The sequence below is a fragment of the Hemitrygon akajei genome, chromosome 13, assembly GCF_048418815.1.
Source record: "Hemitrygon akajei chromosome 13, sHemAka1.3, whole genome shotgun sequence".
In the NCBI taxonomy this organism is placed as follows: Eukaryota; Metazoa; Chordata; class Chondrichthyes; order Myliobatiformes; family Dasyatidae; genus Hemitrygon; species Hemitrygon akajei.
The window spans coordinates 68,646,251-68,669,148 of NC_133136.1; positions in this window are offsets into that span (position 1 = coordinate 68,646,251).

The following is a 22,898-nucleotide window of genomic DNA, read 5'->3' on the forward strand; positions in this document are numbered from 1 at the left end:
CCCTTGGTTTTCTCTAAATTGAATAAACAAATGGTTAATCCAATAATTAAACATACATTTCGAATATGGTTTCAGTTTCATAAATTTTTTGGCTTGAATAAATTTATTTTATCAAGTCCTATTATATCTAATTTTTTCTTTCATCCCTCTGTCACGAATCAAGCATTTTTGGTTTGGAAAACGAAGGTTATAATGTGTTTTCGTGTTTTATTTTTGGATAACTATTTCATGTCTTTTGAACAGTTGTCTAATAAATATAATTAGCCCAGATCCCATTTTTTTTAGATACGTACAGATCAGAGATTTTTTAAATGCAAAGTTACCTACTTTTCTGATTACATATCCATTTGATAATATGGAAAAAAATATTAGGCTTAAACCCTTATCAAAAGGGTGTAATAGTAATCATTTATGATATGATTATGAACATACAGCCAGATATATCCGATAAAATTAAAAATGAATGGGAGAAGGAACTTCAACTTTCTTTACCTATAGAGAAATGGGAAAAAATTTCAATTATTTAACTTTTCTTCTATTTGTGCTAGACATATGCTGATTCAATTTAAAGTGGTACATAGGGCTCATATGTCTAAAGATAAATTAGCTTGTTTTTACTGAGATATAAATCCGATTTGTGATAGATGTCACTCCGAGGTAGCCTCTCTGACTCATATGTTTTGGTCTTGTCTTCTTTTGGAAAAATTTTGTAAAGTTATTTTTGATACATTCTCTACAGTTTTGCACATTGATTTACAACCTCACCCTATTACTGCAATTTTTGGCTTACCAATGATTGATCTGCCCTCTGCAGCTCTGAGGATGATTGTATCTGCTACTTTAATGGCTAGAAGATCTATTTTATTGAATTGGAAAGAGATAAATCCTCCAACTAAATCTCAATGGTTTTCTCAAACCATATCCTGTTTAAATTTAGAAAAAAATTAGAAGTGGTACCTTTGATCCCTTGGTTAAATTTGAAGAAACTTGGAGGCCTTTTATTCAATACCTTCACAGAATATAATTTGACCTTTTCTGATTCCTTTAAAGCAGGGGTGTCAAACTCATTTTAGGTCACGGGCCGGATTGAGCAAAATGCAGCTTCATGCGGGCCAGATCAGTCGGATGCGTGCGAACGCAGCTTTCGTTGCCTCCGTTTTTTCAGCCTGCTCTTATGTGTCTCAGTCTCTGCTATAACTACAAAGTGTTTCACTTTACAAATTCCATTTCTTATGAAGAAGACTGCCGAATAAACACTAAAAACCCTGAAAACCTGGTACCTGAATAAACTCAGCATTAGCCATATCATACACCATAGGCGCTTCGATTACTGGGGCCAGCTTTAATAGTAATTAGATATTATCTCGCGGGCCAAAGATAATTCCACTGCGTGCCGGATTTGGCCCGCGGGCCTTGAGTTTGACATATATGCTTTAAATCATTCATTAATTTGAGTAGACGAGTAGAGTTGACAACACTAATGATTATTTTTGATGTAATAGAATAGCCCAGCTTTTATTTAATTTAGGTTTAGTTGTGTTTAGTTTATTTTGTTCTTAATTTTTCAATTTGGGTTTTTTTCCCATCTTTTTTTTGGTATCTTGTTTATAACAAGGGTTTGGGAGGTCTATTATATTGGTGTTACCTATAGTTCACTCATGTGTTAATTGACAACAATGTAATCTCACCCCCTTTGTGCTATTATGACCGTTATGTATCCGTTTTTGAAAAATTCAATAAAAAGATTGAAAAAGAAAAAAAATTGTTTGATTTTCAAAAAGATGCTGTCTGTGAACTACACAGTAAGTTAGATAAGTTAGGTGCAGCTTTTTATAGGAAAGTAATACCCCCACAGTGGTGTCCTGTCATTGATGGTGCCCCATCTGTTGCATGAGCAAGAATGCTAGTGAGCAGAATATCCTTCTCTTTGAGAAGTTGCTCAACAACCCAAAATAATGACTCCCATTTTGTATCTTTTTTTGTAGTGCTCTTGCAAGTAACAACTCTTGAACTATGTTTCCTTCTTTTATTCAGCAAACGTAACTAAGAAACGGAGATTTATTGCCTGGCAAAGTTGACGCATCCAACTGCAGAGCCAATTCTGTTGTCCAAAGTATGTTGCACAATGTATCTTCTACATTCTTAAATATTTCACCTGTTCACCTTTGAAGTGAGTTGTTGCTGAGTGGAATCACTTTAATTACTTGGTTTGGAGACTTATGCAAAACCATAGTCAGAACCTCCCTTACTGCTGGTAGAATCTGTTCTCTCTAATTGTATGGGGCTTTCCAGGTTTAGCAATGAGCATTAAAATGTTGAATGAAGCACATAAATCATCACAGCCCTTTGCTCCAGGGCCCATAACTGTTCAATAACTTCCCTGGTTACAGTAACACCAATCAATCTAAGTTCTGTTGCCCCACATACTTTGGCCAATGGATTCATTGTTCCCCAGGTGATGTCGCTTACATTATCACGTTTTTTGCTGAGGCTTTATTTTGCCCAATCTCTCTAAAGAAAATATTCTTGCTACACCCCAGTGTTAATTGGAAAAATTGGGCACATGTTCAATGGGTTCAAAGTAATTACAATTGGTCCTCCTTATCCACGAGGGATTGGTTGTGGGACCCCCCCCCCCCCGCAGATACCAAAAAGCGAGGATGCTCAAGTCCCTTATTTAACCTGTCTCAGTGCAGTGGACTTTAGAACCCAGCGCAGCTCTGAATCCGCAATGTTTCTGTTCACGAAAATAATCACCATCACGATTGAAAATAAAGTGGAAGTAATAAAGTGATCAGAAAGAGGTGAAACACCATCAGTCATTGGAAAAGCATTAGGCTACAGTTGGTCAACGATCAGAACAATTTTAATGGAGCATGTGAAAAGCCCTGCCCCGATGAAAGTTACAATTATTATTAAGCAACGCAGTGGTTTAATCTTTGAAATACATACATTTCTTAAGTGTTTTATATGCATAAAAAGGTAAACTATATACTATATACTAAGACAAATGTTTGAATAACTGACACTAAATAATACCAGATGTACCTGTTCCGACTTCAAATCCGACTTAAAGACGGACTCAGGAACGGAACTCACTCATAACCTGTGGACTGCCTGTACTTTTAAATAATCTCTAGATTACTTATAATACCTAACACAATGTAAAGGCTATGTAAATAGTTGTTATACTGTATTGTTTAGGGAATAATGACAAGAAAAAATTGTCTGTACATGCTCAAACAACGAGTGCTGGAGAGAGAACTTCCGGGTTTTCCCGATCCATGGTTGGTTGAATTCGTGCATGTGGAACTCGCAGATAAGGAGGGCCAACTGTAATTTCATAAATTAAGCCTGCAATCACTCAGCTGCTCTCTTTGCTACTGAGTGACCCAGGCACCACCCCCTTATCTTTATCGCAACCGTAGAAACTCCCACAACTCCCATTGAAATGATATTGCGCACTTTTGTAAACCACTAAGATAGCACATTAAACCAGTCAGGGGCTTAGTATGGGTCTGCAAAGAAAACTTGTAAAAGAATCATCTGATTGTCTATTCAGTTATTGATAGAGAAATATGCTTTAAATTTGACTGAGATTCCTCTAGCCATTGTTGGAAAACATCAAGTCCATTTACAATGTTCCTTCTTGCATTTATCATAAATTATTCCTTAAAACTGGACTTGCATCTCTGTCTTGTGTGTACGCAACATAGAGTAAATCATCAAATTACTCCAAAGGTAATTTCCTTGAAAAATCTTAAAGAGTGGGTGATCCTTTGATAGCAGTATGTCTGTGCAAACTCTGTCACTGGATATTTCTACCTTTCAACTGAACCAAAGGATCACATCAGTGCTATTATGTGAGTGAGCATTGTCAAAGCATGGCTGTACTGGCAGTTTTACTTGAATACTTTAAAAAAGTCATGAAAATTGTCTATTTGGGGAGTAATGTTAACAGAGAAAGTCCAAAAGTTTGCTTTAACATATGATCTTCAATAGTAACATCTGGTGTAGGCTTGATCCCTGTTCTGAACTTGTAATTGAAGTCTATCTGAAATATAATTGAATCTGTAAGGGCATCAATAATTCTGAAATAATTTTCACTGTTAGGTGTTATTTGCACAATTGCATGAATTATTCATGACTGTTGGATTAAGGGCAAATAGTAAATCTGGATAGATACAATAGTCCATCTGATGACTAGAATGGAAATTAGGTTCGGAATTATTTTTATGGAGCTTCTTTTCTTGGACTCTGTCCACTTTTAGTGGTCTCCAAGCTATCTTGTCCAGTTCTTTTGCTTTCTCTTAAATTCCAGTAAACTCTCTCAATTCTTTGAGGACAGTTGTATTGAGTGTAGGCAATGGTTGGCCTGAGTTAGAGAGGAAGGGTGTATTTAGGTAGACAATGCACATTAAGAAATAAGGTGTAAAATATTTGTGTACTCCTATTTTCACATCAGGCTTCTTGTTTATTGTCAGCTGCACATCAAAGTCAAGTGTAACCTACTTTGCCTCGAGGCTAGACCAGTTTTGCCGGGCCTCCTTACTCGATTCCTTTGCTACCATGCCATTCGATTGCAGATGAGACTTACTTCCATTAAAAAAAAGAGATGGAAATAAAGACTATGGCCAATACCTAGTGTCTCGTGTTTAGGTTGTGGGTGAATAATTCTTCCTAAGGCAAATGGTCCCCAGGGAACTTATTTGGTTTGTTGATTACATCTTCCCTGCTGAGGGGCTGGTGTAGGAGAATACTGTGAGTGTGATTGACCTGAGGAATGAGGTTGCTTTGATGACTTTGTTACTGACCCTACAATCCCTTTAGAGGGAAAAGGGGAGGACCCTCTGCTAACTCCTTGTTGCCCTTGTGTGGAAATAAGAAGGAATCCTGTTATCATTGTGTCAGTGTGCAGGGTCTGTTTAAAAAAACTGAAATAGTTCATGCATCAGGTGTTGGTTAAGGGCAAATGATGCGAAGATTGTCACTAGGATAAATGAGTAACATTATAGAATAAACTAGATCAAAATCTGCCTTTGACATTTGTCCTCCACTTTTCTAAGATATTATTAACCCCTGGCTTTCAACTATTTTATTTGTTATATACCCCGTAACTGGGTCACTTACCAGCAAAGATAGAGAGGTCCGTTGAAGTCTGATGGTACTATTTTTAACAGTATTTATTGATAAAAATACACAAAAATAATATCAATGCAAACATACAGATAATATACGTCATCAATACTAAATCTAAAAGCGCGGGTATAATAATAATCAAACAGAAATAACTGTCATTGTCTAGGGGATAATGTATTGTCCGATGGAAATATAAAAGTCACTCAAGTTCATTCAAGCTGCAGGCTACAGCCTTTGGTTGGGGTCAAGAGGGAGAGTTTAAACTTGCCCATTCCTTTTATGATGTCAATCCTTCGAGAGTCGTTGGGGTTGATTTCTCCTTTGTTTAGCTACAGCCGTTCTTCCGTGGCAAGGCCCACCAATTCCAAGGCAAATGGAAAAGGACGCACGTGGGCTTTTCACCGGCTTTCGCTATTACGCTGTTACAGGATTTCTAGTGTTTCTTCTGGTGCGTCTGAGGGGCTGTTCCTACAGACCCTCTTTTATCCCCACTCACGGGGTCTCAGATGTCAATCAGGGTGGAATAATGCCATCCCCCAACCAGCCCACTTTGCCTGAGGGCGTCCATGAAGCACAGTACTCAATACACAATTCCGTCTCCAAGAGACAATGGCCGTTTCCCATAGCTTGGTATCGCCGAGGGACCAAGATATTCCAAACGTCTCTCTCTCATTTCCTGGGTCTCCTGACCTGAATTAATAGTGATCTTGCGATTCTCAAAAAGGAGGGGGCACAGGCGTAACACCCCCTTTCTTCAACACGTTTTTTACCATCGGAAAAAAATGAAGTAATACAGAGTCTTACAGGATTTTAGAATCTAACACAATACAGAAGATTTTTTTTCTACAGAGTAATACAGTTATACATTCAATTCAGCATCTAAACAGTTACTGATTACATTGTCACTTCCTTTAATATCTTAACATCTTGTAGCTTACTAAAGTCTTGTAGCATCAGACTCCAATTTTATAACCACCTATTTTTATTTCTGATTTTCTTTAGCAAACAAAACTAACGAGTTGTGATCTTAGCTTACATGTATACTACAAAAGTTCATGCAAATACTAATCTTTATGTTACTTTCAAACTTAACAGGCAAGCTTCCATGGGGGTTGTCTTTATTATTCACATGCTTTGTCGAAATCCCTTAAAACCGGCTTCTGCTATTTAAAAATGGCGTCCCCATTAACCCTCGCCTCTTTTCCAGTTAATTCCCACGTGGGGAGCTTGTGCACCCTGGCGAAATAGGCTTTCGTCCGCTCCTTTCATAGGAGTTATTTTATCAACAATGTGTCCCAGACTTAGACCATTTCCCGAATTTCCACCCAATTCTTTAATTTTACACAAGTTGCCAGTTTTCTCTTCAGGACCCTTGAGGCTATTAGTTTTCAGTTTAAACTCTTTATTCAAACAGCATTTCAAATTCTGCCTTTTTACACCACACTCTGGAATAACAATAGCGTGTGGGGTCCCTTTACCTTCCAACTCAACCTGTAATTGATTCACAGGCTTTGTGGTATCGAGCCATTGTCTTTGTATCCTGTTTGCTGCTTCTGATATCAGTCCAGCCTTTAAATTTTCTTCATTCAATTTGGGAACTACACAGTCCCCTTTTCCTTCAATAATAATATTCACCCCACCACTTTTGATCTCCTCCCTGACTTTTACCACACCTTCAAGCACAAACACCTGGGAACTCTCACTTCCCACTATTACCAAGGTTAACCCTTTTTTCACTGAACCAAGTCCATCTGACCCACAAGGATTGCATTCCTTTTCAACTGAATCAAATACCTCAGACTTTTTCTGAGCCCCAATACTAGGTTCAGTACCACGTGCATCCACATCTTGGACACACTCAAATGGGACATTTGCCTCTTCCAGGCTTTCAATACCCGTACCTGGTCCAAATTCTAAATTCCTCTGATCCTCCCAGCTACTCTCTGGGCAACTCACTTCTGGAGTAAACTCAACCCCGCGGGCTGAAACAACCTCATCTGCCAACCCAGCAGACTTCTTCCAAGTAAGGGCACCCTTTTCATCTAGGACTGCCCTCATTTCATTATCGGGAACACCTTTAGAAGTTTCCACTTCTTCAAACAGTTCTGCCAAACCAGACAGATCATCCATGTCCAACCCTGTACCTTTTAACAGCTGTATCTGTTTCTCATCTTCATTTCATGCCTCTAGAACTTTTCTCCTCACTAAGGGCAGGTCTACCTCCTCTCCCTTACTCTCTTTCACTTTACTACTCTTAGTTTTTCCACCCTCTAAGCCCTCGTGGTACAGGGTCAGTAAAAACGTCTCGGTCAACTCGACACTGGCCGGATTTAAACTGCTCTCGTTCTCAGCTGCCTTTCTCGACAGGCTGCAAGTGATCGCGCATGCGGGATAGATCTTTGAACCTAGGGGCGGAGTCTCCACCGGCTGTCTCGTCAGCGTCATTGCTGACCAAACCTTACCACCGGCTAAATCATTACCCAGAAGGATGTCCGCGTCAGTTCTCGTGAATTCTGATCGCACCCCCATTTCGACTGGTCCAGAGACTAGCTCGCAATTCATAATGATCTTATGCAAGGGCACCATTTCCATCCCTTTTCCTATTCCTTTCACAGCTACCATTCCCGTCTTGCAACCAAAATCTAGTACCTTACTGCTAATCAATGACAGTTCAGCGCCCGTGTCTCTCCAGATCCGTACTGGAACTGGTGTATCTCCCTCTCTCACAGACACGGTTCCGTTTGACATACAAGTCTCAGACCCTTCTCGTATTCTGTCTACCCGGGGATTTCTTGTCGATTTACTGATTACCACGGCACATCCGATAGGGACCGCTGCTTTCCCTTTTCCTGAATCCTTCCTCGGAGCAAAGCACCTAGATGCAATATGTCCCCCCTTTCCACAATTAAAACAGGTCAAGCCCGGAAATCTCTGGCTGTCTTGCCTCTCCTCCCCAACCTTACCACTAGCTCCCGGTGGGACCTCTGCCTCAGCCGGCGGGCTTTCTCTATCATTTCCAAAGTCTCTCTGGGAACTTTTATTCGAGGAAAACTTTGTCTTGTGGGTTAGGGCATATTCATCTGTGAACCCAGCAAATTCGGAGATGGACTTATTCGGCTTCTCATTCAAATACATCTGGATATCCTCTGAAACACCACTTTTAAATTCCTCAATCAGAATTAACTCCCTGAGACGCCAAAAATCCTCTCCCACTATTTCTGCTGTGCACCAACGATCCAAGAGCACACCCTTCTCATAGGCAAACTCAGTATACGTCTGATTCCACCCTTTCTTTAAATTTCTGAACTTTTGTCTATATGCCTCAGGTACCAATTCGTAAATCCGGAGAATGGCCTCCTTTACTTCGGCATAATTCTCCGCTTCTCCCTCCTCCATGGACAACGCGGCATATGCTCGTTGTGTCTTCCCTTTTAACACACTTTGTAACAACGCCACCCACTGCTCTTTGGGCCACTTCTGATTCACTGCCACCTTTTCAAAAAGCAAGAAATAACTATCAACATCCGTCTCCTCGAACAGAAGTACTAACCTCAACTCCCGACTAACATTAAACCGCTCCTCTCGGTCTGACCCTTGATCTCTTCGCTCTTGTCTTAACTTCTCCATCTCCAAGTCATGTTTCCTCTGTTTCTCTGCCTCCCTCTCCTTCTCGGCTCTTTCCTTTTCTTTCTCGGCTCTTTCCTTTTCTTTTTCAGTTGCTTCCAGCTGTTTTAACTGAATTTCATGCTCTCTTTGCTTCTCAGCTCGGTCCTGCTCTTTTTTCACCTCTAACTCCTTTAGCTGGAGCACCTGCTCCCTTTGTTTGTCGGCTCTTTCCTTTTCTTTCTCAGCTGCTTCCATCTGCTTTAATTTAATTTCATGTTCCAACCTTAATTTCTCCAACTCTAACTGAGCCGTCCCACTAGCTGGTACCTTTTCAGGGATATTTTCCAATACCTCAGCTGCAAACACATTCTTCTCAATATAATACTGAGTTATGGCCCTTCGCACCTCCCGCTTTTTCATTGACAACCTCACCTCTGCGAGGTTTAACCCCTTCGCCATATTTATTAAGTCTGATTTGGTGGCCGCCTCTAGCGCCTCCAGAGTCGGGTTTTCTATAAATTCACCCATGTCCATCTTTGCTGGTTTCCCGTCTGGCTACCCGCATAACCAGATCCAAGTTTGGACTTACAAGACCGATTCACTGGCCTCCCAATTTGGTGTCAAATCCCGAGACGAGAACACCAACTGTTACGTACCCCGTAACTGGGTCACTTACCAGCAAAGATAGAGAGGTCCGTTGAAGTCTGATGGTACTATTTTTAACAGTATTTATTGATAAAAATACACAAAAATAATATCAATGCAAACATACAGATAATATACATCGTCAATACTAAATCTAAAAGCGCGGGTATAATAATAATCAATCAGAAATAACTCTGTCGTTGTCTAGGGGATAATGTATTGTCTGATGGAAATATAAAAGTCACTCAAGTTCATTCAAGCTGCAGGCTGCAGCCTTTGGTTGGGGTCAAGAGGGAGAGTTTAAACTTGCCCATTCCTTTTATGATGTCAATCCTTCGAGAGTCGTTGGGGCTGATTTCTCCTTTGTTTAGCTACAGCCGTTCTTCCGTGGCAAGGCCCACCAATTCTGAGGCAAATGGAAAAGGATGCACGTGGGCTTTTCACCGGCTTTCGCTATTACGCTGTTACAGGATTTCTAGCGTTTCTTCTGGTGCGTCTGAGGGGCTGTTCCCACAGACCCTCTTTTATCCCCACTCACGGGGTCTCAGATGTCAATCAGGGTGGAATGATGCCATCCCCCAACCAGCCCACTTTGCCTGAGGGCGTCCACGAAGCACAGTACTCAATACACAATTCCGTCTCCAAGAGACAATGGCCGTTTCCCATAGCTTGGTATCGCCGAGGGACCAAGACATTCCAAACATCTCTCTCTCATTTCCTGGGTCTCCTGACCTGAATTAATAGCGATCTTGCGATTCTCAAAAAGGTGGGGGCACAGGCATAACATATTCAATATAGTACTAATTCCTCCAGAGACAGATCCACCACTTAATTGTTTATAAATCCATGCGTATATCTGACATGTATTTTTATATTCGTGTGGAGGTGGTATCAGACTCCGGAAAAAGACATTGATAAGATCTGCTGAATATGTTGGGAAGTATGACTGGGCCAGAAGGCTTTTAACCTCCTGGCATTCTGGAGTAGCAACTTCAGAATTCCTAGGCATCAGCTCAAGGCATGGCACATACAGCCTGCAAACTCTGAATAGTCAAAGGTCCAAAATCTTGAAAAGGAAGTGTGTAGCAGCACCCTCAACATGAACTTGGAACTGAATTCATCTTTTATTGGCTATAGTCACTCTTTTTAGTAATTCTAGTGCATGTTCCCAAGTATCTGTTCTCCAGGCTTCATTAGTATCTCTGGGTGTTACTGGTATCAGGTTTCACTGATATAGACAGAGTAGATGACTCCAACCAGCTCACAGATGAAGTGTCGACTCACCTGTAAGGACTGTTTAGAGCCCTGAATGGTAGTGAGGGAGGAAGTGTAGGTGCTTTCGATGTTGTCCCCTGTACATCGGTGAGATCTGACGTAGATTCAGGGACTGCTTCACCAAGCACCTATGCTCCATCTGCCAGAAGAAGTGGGATCTCCCAGTGGCGCCCACTTTAATTCCACTTACCATTCCCATTCCAATATGTCAATCCATGGCCTCCTCTACTGTCGTGATGAGGCCAAACTCGGGTTGGAGGAACAACACCTTATATTCCATCTGGGTAGCCTCCAACCTGATGGCATGAACATCGATGTCTCGAACTTCCAGTATTGCCCCCTCCCCTACTTCACCATTCCCCATCTCCTTTTCCTTTTCTCACTTTATCTTCTTGCTTGCGCATTGCCTCCCTCTGGTGCTCCTCCCACCTTTCCTTTCTTCCATGGCTTCCGGGCTTCTCCAGCCCTATGTCTCTTCACCAATAAATTTCCCAGCTCTTTACTTCATTTCCCACCTTGTGTTTCACCATTCACCTTGTGTTTCTCTCTCCCCTCTCCCCACATTTAAATCTACTCCTCATCTTTTTTTCTCCAGTCCTGCTGAAGGGTCTCAACCTGAAACATCGACTATACTCATTTCCATACTGCCTTGCCTACTGAACTCCTCCAGCATTTTGTGTGTGTTGCTTGGATTTCCAGCATCTACACACATTTTCTCTTGTTTGTGAAAATATTCACAATGTTCAGTCTGAGGAGCTGTCACTGCATTCTCCCATTTTTCTGATATACCATTTATAATATTGACCAGCATTTACCTGCACAACTGCTGGAAACCAGGATATTGATCACTTCATAATATGAGGTGGCGCCATGGCACTTAGTGAAAGCACACTGAGTAGATCTACTGCTAGATACTAATTCTTTCTTTAATAATATCTTTGTTATAATGTGACCATGTCAGATGCCAACTGTGATGATATTGGATTTTGCTGACTGCAAAGTTCTTATCTCAAAGGGAGTCCTTAAGCCCTATTGGATATAAATAGCCATGAGTACTCTCACTGAAGGGACATTATATTGTAACTGCCCGATCTACACTCTGAACGGTGTAGAGTTGGGTAAGGGAGAAATACAAAGAGATCTCAGAGTCCTTGTTCATCAGTCACCGAAGGTGAATGAGCAAGTGCAGCAGGCAGTGAAGAAGGCTAATGGAATGTTGGCCTTTATTACAAAGGGAATTGAGTACAAGAGCAAGGAAATCCTCTTGCATTTGTACAGAGCCCTGGTGAGACCACACCTGGAGTACTGTGTACAGTTTTGGTCTCCAGGATTAAGGAAGGACATCCTGGCTGAGGAGGAAGTGCAGCATAGATTCACGAGGTTAATTCCTGGGATGTCTGGACTGTCTTACGCAGAGAGGTTAGAGAGACTGGGCTTGTACACGCTGGAATTAAGGAGATTGAGAGGGGATCTGATTGAAACATATAAGATTATTAAGGGATTGGACAAGATAGAGGCAGGAAATATGTTCCAGATGCTGGGAGAGTCCAGTATCAGAGGGCATGGTTTGAGAATAAGGGGTAGGTCATTTAGGACAGAGTTAAGGAAAAACTTCTTCTCCCAGAGAGTTGTGGGGGTCTGGAATGCAATGCCTCGGAAGGTAGTGGAGGCCAATTCTCTGGATGCTTTCAAGAAGGAGCTAGATAGGTATCTTATGGATAGGGGAATCAAGGGATATGGGGACAAGGCAGGAACCAGGTATTGATAGTAATTGATCAGCCATGATCTCAAAATTGCGGTGCAGGCTCGAAGGGCCAAATGGTCTACTTCTGCACCTATTGTCTATTGTCTATTGTCTTCAAAGCCTAGTTCACTTTTCTGTTTATTCTCTATGGTGAGTTTAACTCCAACTAATTCGAGTGGTGGGTGCCCTTTCCCTATCAAGGGGTAGATACCTGCAGCTAACAAAGCAGTTTGAAACACAGTTCATCTACTTTCACTGATACACATTTAAATCCAAAGAACATTCTTAAAACAGATTTAAAACCCACAGAGGATTTCTATCTTAAACCTTTTCCAGATTACTAACTCTTTCTACACACAAAGCATTTTTAAGCACATATAATTTCCAAATCGCAAGACATTTCTAAAACACAGAGAACAAAGGATTTCCAAAACACCGGTACAATTCCTATAAAATAAAAAGATATACCAATGATGCATATGATGAATTATCCATCCCAGAAATCAAAGCCAGTGGAATGGATTCCTATCCACCTGTGTCTCTTTTATGTTTCTTGATCTTCCTTACCCCTTTCCTAATGTAATACCCTGGTTAAGGACATGTTTTATTGTATTACTACAGTTATGCTGTTGGGTAATTTATTTTCTTCAGCTTTACTGTAAAATGCAGTGTGTCTGTTAATCAGTCTTTACAGTCCCATAGTTTGGTTTCTGTTAAGATAAGCAGTAATTTGTTCCATTTGTTCTGTTTTGGAATGGTGTGTCAGCTAAATTGGGTTTGTCTTAATAGCATTCTATCCAGTGGGATGCCATGGAACATTCAAGAAAGATTGGCGGCATCAAATTTCCAGGAGAACATGGGCTGGTTTTGTGTCTTTTTGCAGGAGTTGAGGGAGAAGTGAGGAGCGGAGAAGGGCACAATGGCAGATGCTTGCGAAACCCTTCCCAAAGGACAGACACTGTTTGAGAAATGCAGACAAATGCTTCCAAGGAGGAAGTGCCAGTACTTTGGAGTTAGCCAGTTAGTTCTTAACAGACTTTGAAGGAAGTTCAAATTTTGGCTGGTATCTTTCATATAGAATGTGTGTTCAGTGGTGTGAGTAACTAAAGCAAAGCACCCGACTACCTAGCAATGAGCTGCACAGATATGTGCACATTCTAGACTGGTTTATCTGTAATGGGCCTTTTTTTCTGTTAACTGTTTCTAAAGTTGAAATATTTGTGAATATACTTCCACTTAAAGTTTATGGTGGAAATAAGTTCCATTATTTCCTGGCAAGCAGTAACTTTTGCATGGGGCAGTGTTTATACAGCATTCACCATAACTTTTGTTTCTCTACACAGACCATTCCAGCTTTTCTTTTTGGTTGAACCTGAATCATACTGACCCTAAACGTCTGTTTCATATTGAAGCTGGCTGTCTCACTATTACTCATGCATTACTGAGTCATATGGCTCCTAGCTAGAGATAACTAATGAGCCTGATGTGTTATGAGCCATGGTGAGAGGGTTACACTAATAAGCCTGAATGTCTTTCTACATTTATACCTCAGATACATTTCTTAACACAAAAGGTCTAAAATCATCTTTGGACATAGCTCTCAGCTCCCACCATGCTGTGAAGCTAATTTCTTTAAGTACATAAAACTCCCAACATTAATAGATCAGTTGCTGAAATGCTAAGTGATATTATCCATTTGATCTGCAACAAATAGTTGACTTTAGCAACTCTATCAGCTTGTGTGTTTTGAAACAAGGCAAATTAAATAACATACATTAAATTATATGGCATTCTCAAGCAGCAATAAACCAGGGGTAGTGAGTTTGCATCTTATTTCTCATAGACAGAATGTATACAATATGCAGAACTTTGTTTGCAAAGCTGTTTGATAAACAATGCTTGCTTTTACTTCAAGTTGATTACTGCTTTCCATTTATATTTTAAGAACTGAAGAATGATTTCCATTCTTGACCAAAAGTTAAACAAAGCAATATTAGTTGGAAAATTACTTACAATTGTTTGTGATCTTACAAATAGCAGTTGGTGTATTTAGAAAAAGTGCTTTGTAAAACATGAGAAAGAGGCCCACTGGCCAAGAAAGTGAAAATCTATCACACTCACTTCCTTTCTCTATTTACATTTCCTTCTCTAATTGATCCTCATCTGTCACTCTAACTGCACTGCATTGCCTAAGCATTTGGTTTTCTTTGACAAATACAGAACACTGAAAGAACTCAATGGGTTAAGAAGCATCTGAGTAGGCAAGAGGTGTAACGTGATCCTGCATCAGGAATGAAAGGGAACAGGAACAATTGCCAAGATAGAGTAGTATATGGGGGGAGGTGTGATGGGGAAGATGGAGAAGGGGACCTTCCTCTGTTTTATTCATATAGTATATCACTATATCATTCTCAGTGCATTTTTGAATATCTCTCTTGATATAGTGACCCTTTTTCTTCAGTTCTCCATATTGCCACAACTCTGATTTGTGTTCCAGGCTCATTTCTGATGTTTTCTGTCCCTGTCAGGCAAGTTTGCTGAGAATATCACCTGTTCATGAAATGTGTCCCAAAAGTTAAGAAGACTCAGCTGTGTCTATTGGCATGGAAATTATAAATCCTTCAGTAAAGTCTTAAATGTCTGTGGAATCAATGAAACTCAAACATTGTCTTGTCTTAACAAATTTGTCACAGCCAATTTTGCAGTCACACATCCACACATGCACTTAGACAAGAGCTAAGTTATATGGCATGCTTTCTGTCTAATGTTGGCTGTTATGTTTTAAGCAAATATCCATTTACCATAGTGTTGAGAAGGATGTTTACACAACTAACTATTGACTGACAAAACAAATATGACAACAAACAAATTTGATCTGCTAGGTAGCCAATAAGCTAGTCTGGAATCTCGCTTACCTCTGTCACAATGGTATAAAATTTCTTGGCATGTAAGGAAATGGCTCCAATGCATGGATATTCATCTATTTTATTACTGTTGCTGGAGTTTTGATGCACTTCAGTTAGTGTAGTCCCATTGCTTGTTCATTTGGCTAAGACAGTGATTCCCAGTGGGGCAGTACCACTCCCATGGGGGCAGCTACATGTCCTGAAGGGGTGTTAAGGGAAATAGAAGTTGTGGGATGTTCAAAATTCTTGGGAGGGGGAGTGGTAAGTGGCATCCTAACTTGAGGCACGAGTCCTGATCGACCATTAGTAGAGCAGGCTCTTCCAAAAAGAAGGATGAGGCACTGACATGCAAGTACTGCAGCTCTGCAGGTGGTGAGCACTCATTGTCATAACGCGTCCAAAACTTTTCTTGTGCAAGAGATGGAGCACCATATATGACAGATTGTGATGCTGCTTTAGTAGCATTTATTAAAAAATAAATTCCAAGACTGTGTGCAATCCATTGTCAACATCTCACAGTCAAAAACCTCAGCCAAACCCTTTTTTCATGCATGACTCTTGTAATATCTGCTATCAACAAAATTAAAGTTCATTCATTAAATAGCAGAATGTTTCGCCAGATATGCCAAGATAGCAATGAAGAGTTTGAACACTTGCCTTTTCACACTGAAATGTGTTGGCTGTGTTGGCCGTCAAAAAGATGCTGCTTAATACATTTCTTTGATCTTTTTGATACCATGGCTGAATTTTTGTTCATAGGCGACAAGAGCTTGGGAAGCAAGTTTGAACTTTTATGTAGAGATGCGGCATAGCTAGCCTATCTGTGTGACAAAGTGAACATTCTAAATATGAAACTGTAGGATGAGAATTTCAATTTAATCCAGGCAGGAAGTGCAGAGTCCACTTTTATTGGAAAATTGGGAATATATAAGCAAAACATAGGGAGAACAATCTTCTCACAGTTTCCCTGCATGGAAAGTATGGCAGTCTCTTTCTCAGATGGTGATTTGCAAGAGTACTGCTTACACCTGCAGTCACTAAAGAAGGATTTTCAGAATTTATTCAAGGATTTGAACAATCTGGAAATTCCAGACTTGGTAATTAATCCATCTCTTTGCAAGGCGAGAGAAAAGGAAGAGAGCTTGCAAGAAGAAATTCTCAAAATCAGAATGATGGAGAAGCAAAAATGCATTTCAAAAATGCTGGCTTTTGTGGTATGAGGCTACTGTCATACAAAGTTTCCCAGTCTTTGGAGAAGAGCATAACTGCTCTTCATTGCATTTCCATCCTCCTACCTTGTTGAAACTGGCTTCAGTGCAGTGATCCATGTGCTCACAAAGAACAGAAACTGCTTGGACATTGTTACGCAGGGCGGCTTAAGACTTTTGCTGTCACAATTTGGACCAGATATTTGAAATCTAGCTAAAAACACATTGATATTGAAGCTGCTGTACAGTGCATAGGTACTGTGTAAGCTAGTTTTAAAGACAAATAAAAATTAAAAGCAAAATCATTTTTCTTATGTTAGCATATGGGGGTGCCAGAAAGTATATTGTCCCTAAGAGGGACGTTGGCAAGTATGAAGGTGCTTTAGGGAGGCGCTGGGCTAAAAAAAGTTGGGAACATTGGGCTAATACATACAAACATATGAGGACATCTGTCCAAAATATACTTCTTGAATAGCTTCTGATCATGAACCACATGCCTGCTCCCGTCACAGGCAACAATGTATTGTTGACTTTGTTGACATTGTTGACTTTCAATTTCAATGTTAGCATTGTTTATAGGTTACATTTGAATATAGTTTGGCTGCTGGGTTTTATTTATATTAATGGCTCTTATGCTTTACACTTTCATATCTTCTGACTAAAGCTACTATTCCCCAACAATTTTGCATTGAAATTGATTGAAGGGGGACTATAGGTTGGAAGGAGGTTATCTGAGGTTGAATTATAGAGAGGGACAGGGTGACTGAAAATCAGAGGAAAGGTTGGAGTTGTAGTGAGGTGGAGTCTTGGAGAAACCAGGTGAATGAAGTGATAAACTAACGGAAGAGAAGATTACCTTGACACTCAAACTAGATGATCTGAATTCTATCTTAGAGAAGGTCTTTGACACATGCTAGGGTGAAGTTCTCTCTGTTGGTGAATTAATAATCATGGGCAATATTGCCGGATTATTTATAAAAGATATCCCAATGCTGTGATCTCCAGCCTGATCTATGCTCATTGGTTTTGCTGTTGTACAACTGGGAAAATATAGGCTAATAAAAAGTAATTGCCACTTAATTGGCATTCTGGAATTTGAACCCCTGCTGCTGTTTCAGAGCTCCCATCTTATTTCCACTAACCAATCTCCTAGATTCAGCTTAGATGACATGGACCCCTAATATGTTCTCTCTTTTTTCATCAATGATTTACACCTGGTGTCCCTCAGTCAGTGTTTGCTGTATTTTACCGAAAATCTCTCAACGTTTTGCAAAGCTGGATACTTTCTGTCTAGCAGTCAAAAATAATCTTTGTGCTAAATCTTATCTGAAAAACACACAGGGCCATAGAGTTGCAGGTTCATAGAGCACAAAATGGATACTATGGCTCCTCACGTCCCTGCTGACTTATCTCACCATCTACAACAATCCCACTTTCCCACATTAGGTTTATATTCTTTCAACACACACAAAATGCTGGTGGAACGCAGCAGGCCAGGCAGCATCTATAGGAAGGAGTACAGTCGACATTTTGGGCCGAGACCCTTCATCAGATCTAATTGAAAGAAGAGATAGTAAGAGATTTGAAAGTGGGAGGGGGAGGGGGAAATCGGAACTGACAGGAGAAGACAGGAGGGGGAGGGATGAAGCCAAGAGCTGGATAGTTGTTTAGCAAAAGGGATACAGAACTGGAGAAGGGGGAGGATCATGGGATGGGAGGCTTCGGGTGAAAGAAAGGGGGAGGGGAGCACCAGAGGAAGATGGAGAGCAGGCAAGGAGTGATGTGAGAGGGACAGGGAGAGGAAAAAAATAGGGGAAATAAATAAATAAGTGATGGGATAAGAAGGAGAGGAGGGACATTAACGGAAGTTAGAGAAATCAATGTTCATGGCCGCACCGGGAGCACTGGACGTAGTATATCACACCAGCCGACTCACAGGTGAAGTATCGCCTCACCTGGAAGGACTGCCAGCGGCCCTGAATGGTGGTTAGGGAGGAAGTGTAAGGGCAGATGTAGCACTTGTTCTGCTTATAAGGGTAAGTGCCAGGAGGGAGATTGCTGGGAAGGGATGTGGGGGATGAATGGACAGGGGAGTTGCATAGGGAGTGATCCCTGTGGAAAGCAGAAAGGGGGGGAGGGAAAGATGTGCTTGGTGGTGGGATCCCGTTGGAGGTGGCAGTAGTTAACGAGAATTATATGTTGGACCCATTTAAATGCCTGTGCAAATGTCTTTTAAAATGGTGACTTTATCTGATTCCACCATCTCCTTTGATAGCGAAACCCAGTTATCAACAGCTCTGTGTGAAAAACTTACCCCTCAAATGCCCTTTGAAATACTTTCATCTTTCCATAAATCTCCACCCTCCTTGTTTCTAGCACAAATATTTCACTTCCTGATCAATCAAGGAGAACAGTTAAAATCTTTCTTTTCAAAAATATTTAAATATGACTGTATCTTCACCTCATATTTCTCATCAATTCATGATGCTTTCTGCTCGAATTTCACCTGTTACTTTAGTGCATGTTTATGCTTTCCTTGTTAACAGGTTTCTAATTGCTCTGATTGCCTTGGATTCACACAATCTGAACACAGTGAGTCTAATTGTTCCCTGGCATATTACCATGTTCTCTGTCAATCAAAAATGAGGAACCTGAAGTACAATGCAGAAAGAATAATGATAAAGCACAACAGCTGAAAAAAATTGTATCAACATTAGGTTTAATATCACCGACATAAGTCACAAAATGTTTATTTGATGGCAGCAATATACAAAGCAATACGTAAAAATAAAAAACTATAAATCATAATAAACATATCTGAAAAACATAAATAAGTAGTGCAAAAAAAGAAAAAATATAGCGTGGAAGTATTCATGGATCATTGTCCATTTAGAGGTCTGATGGCAGGGGAAGAAGTGCCTGAAACAGTGTGTGTGTGTGTGTGTGTGTGTGTGTGTGTGTGTGTGTGTGTGTGTGTGTGTGTGTGTGTGTGTGTGTGTGTGTGTGTGTGTGTGTGTGTGTGTGTGTGTGTGTGTGTGTGTGTCTCTCTCTCTCTTCAGGCTCTTGTACCTCCTCCTCCTTGATGGCATCAATGAGAAGAGAGCATGTCCTGGGTGATGGGACTCGTTAATGATGGATGCCATCTTTTTGAGGCATTTCCTTCTGAAGGTGTCCTTGATGCTGGGGAGGCTAGTGCCATTAATGTAGCTTGTTATGTTTTGTAACTGCAAAACATAAACTAATCAAAAGAAAAACACGGGAGCTAGGAAATAGGTTTACTTAGCTTTAGTTTAATGAGGCGCTCACAAATGACATGGTGGCATAATGACGTATGTCACCCACATTCTTCTTACATATAGCCCATAATGAATTATGTAAAGAAACAAAGAATGCTTAATAAAACAATATGTTTACATTATTACTCAAATATTACTGAAATATTAAATAAACAACACTCCTCCCTACTTAGCTATGAATGCCAAATCAATATAGAATGCATCTCAACTCAAAAATAAGACCATAAGGTATAGGAACAGAATTAGGCTATTTGGCCTGTTGAGTCTGCTTCGCCATTTCATCATGGCTGATTCTGCCTTCTAGGCCCCAGTCTCCTGCCTTCTCCCCATATCATTTCATACCCTGACCAATCAGGAATCTATCAACCTCTGCTTTAAATGTACATAAAGACATGGCCTCTACAGCTGCCTATGGCAAAGAATTCCACAGATTCACTACTCGCTGGCTAAAGAAATTCAACCTCATCTCCATTCTAAAAGTCTGTATTCTGAGGCTGTATCCTCCGGTCTTAGAGTCTCCCATTATAGGAAACACCCTTTCCACATTCATTCTATCAAGATCTTTTACCATTTGATATGTTTCAATGAGGTCACGCCTCAGTCTTCTGAATTCTAGGGAATGCAGGCCCAGACCCATCAAACACTCAAATGCTCTTTATATGACCAACCATCCAATCCCGGAATCATTTTTGTGAACCTTCTCTGAACTCTCTCCAATTGCAGCACAATTTTCCTTTCTAAGATAAGGGGCCCAAAAATGCTCACAAATCCCCAAGTGAGGCCTCACTAGTGCTTTATAAAGTCTCAACATTACATACCTGCTTTTATATTCTAGTCCTCTTGAAATGAATGCTAATATTGCATTTGCCTTCCTCACCACAGACTCAACCTGCACAACCTTTGGAAAATTTAGCACAAGGACTCCCAAGTTCCCTTGTACTTCAGTTTTTTGTACTTTCTCTCTATTTAGAAAATACACTGAGAAAATGGCAGCACAATGGCAGCACGCACGGCCACTCCAGGAATGAATACCTGTTATCTGTAAGTAGGGTCTGTGCACAATCCTGATTTGATGGGGACAGACATGAGAAGCACGGAGGAACATCTGGTGAAACTTCTGACATGCCTGTTTCACTACTGCTGCTACTGTACGATCGAGAAATCTCCGGAGATGAAGGCCCCGAATCCTCGGCTTTGCCTGTTGCTTGGTGGCTGGGGCCGAGGTCGAAGCGCTCGGCAGAGATGGTACTTGGTGCTCGGTGTCAGTGGGCTGGTTGGAGGCTCGAAGTTTTTCAGACAGACCCAGAGTTGGCTGTGATCAGATGCTTCCAGAGGCTGCATCGGGAAGCTTTGCGGCGCTGGAGGTTCATGGCAGGAAGAGTTTTTCTTCCTTCTACCATCTACGTGAGATGATGGGCTATCGAGGACTTTGAGATTCTCTTTTACCATGTCCATGGTCTGCTCTTATCAAATTACGGCATTGCTTTGCATTGTTGTAACTATATGTTATAATTATGTGGTTTCTGTAAGTTAGTCTTGGTCTGTCTTGTGTTTTTGTGATATCATACTGGAGGAACATTGTATCATTTCTTAATGCATGCATTACTAAATGACAATAAACGAGGACTGAGTGTCATCACAATCTAATATTCAGCCTTCTGAAAGCCTAACTTTATTCCCACTTTTTGCCTCCTGACAATGATCCATGCTAGAATCTTTCCCATAATACCATGGGCACGTAACTTGTTAAGAAGCCTCATGTGTGACACCTTTTCAAAGACCTTCTGAAAATCCAAGTACATAACACCAGCCAACTCTCCTTTGTCTATACTGCTTGTAACTTTGTCAAAGAATTACAACAGATTTGTCAGGCAAGATTTTCTCCTGAGGAAACCATGGTGACTATGGCCTATTTTAACATGTACATCCAAATACCATGAGACCTCATCCATATCAATTGACTCCAGCATCCTCCCAGCCACTGAGGTCAGACTAACTGGCCTCCTTTCTTCCTCCTTTCTCCCTTCCTGAAGAGTGGAGCAACATTTGCAATTTTCCAGTCTTCTGGAACTATTCCAGAATCTAGTGATTCTTGAAAGATCACTACAAATGCCTCCACAATCTCTTCAGCCACCTCTTTCAGAACCTTGGGTGTACACCACCTGCTCCAGGTGACTTATCTACCTTCAGACCTTCTAGTTTCTCAAGAACCTTTGCTCTAGTTATGGTAACTTCACACACTTCATTCTCCCTGTCGCCTGGAAATTCCAACATACTGCTAGTGTCCTAGCACTCTTGTTCTCATCCCCTTGCAACTCTAGGTTAAACCCCACCATGCAGCATTAACAAACTTTCCTGCTACAATATTACTCCTACTCCAGTTGAGGTGCAAACTGTCCCTTCTGTACAGGTCCCATCTTCTGAGGAAGAGAGCTCAACGATCCAAAAATCTTATGCTCTCCCTCCTGCATGAACTCCTTAGACCCGTATTAAATTGTATACTCTTCCTAGTTTTAGCCTCACTAGCACGTGGCACAGGTAGCAATCCTGAGATCATAATCCTGAGGTCCTGCCCTTTAACTTAGCACCTAACTCCATGAACTCCCTATGCAGAACTTCATCACTCATCCTACCCATGTCATTGGTACCTACATGGACCGTGACTTCTGGCTGTTTACCCTTCCACTGAAGAATGCTGAGGACTCGATCTGAGATATCCCGAACTCTGGCACCTGGGAGGCAACATACTTGTTCTCGCCCAGAGAACCTCCTATCCATTCCTCTAACTAGTGAATCCCCTATCACCACAGTGTGTCTCTTCTCTCCCCCTTCCCTTCTCAAAGGCAGACTCTGTGCCAGAGACCCTACCACTGTGACTTTCCTCTGTTAGCTCATTCTCCCACCCCTGATATACCTGTTGTTGAGGGGAATGGCCAGAGGGGTACTCTGCTCTGGCTCCTTAACCGCTTTCCCCTTCCTGACTTTCACACAGTTTCCCATGTCATGCACCTTAGGTGTAATTACCTATCTATATGCCCTATCACCCCTTCAGCTTCCCGAATGATCTGGTGTTCATCCA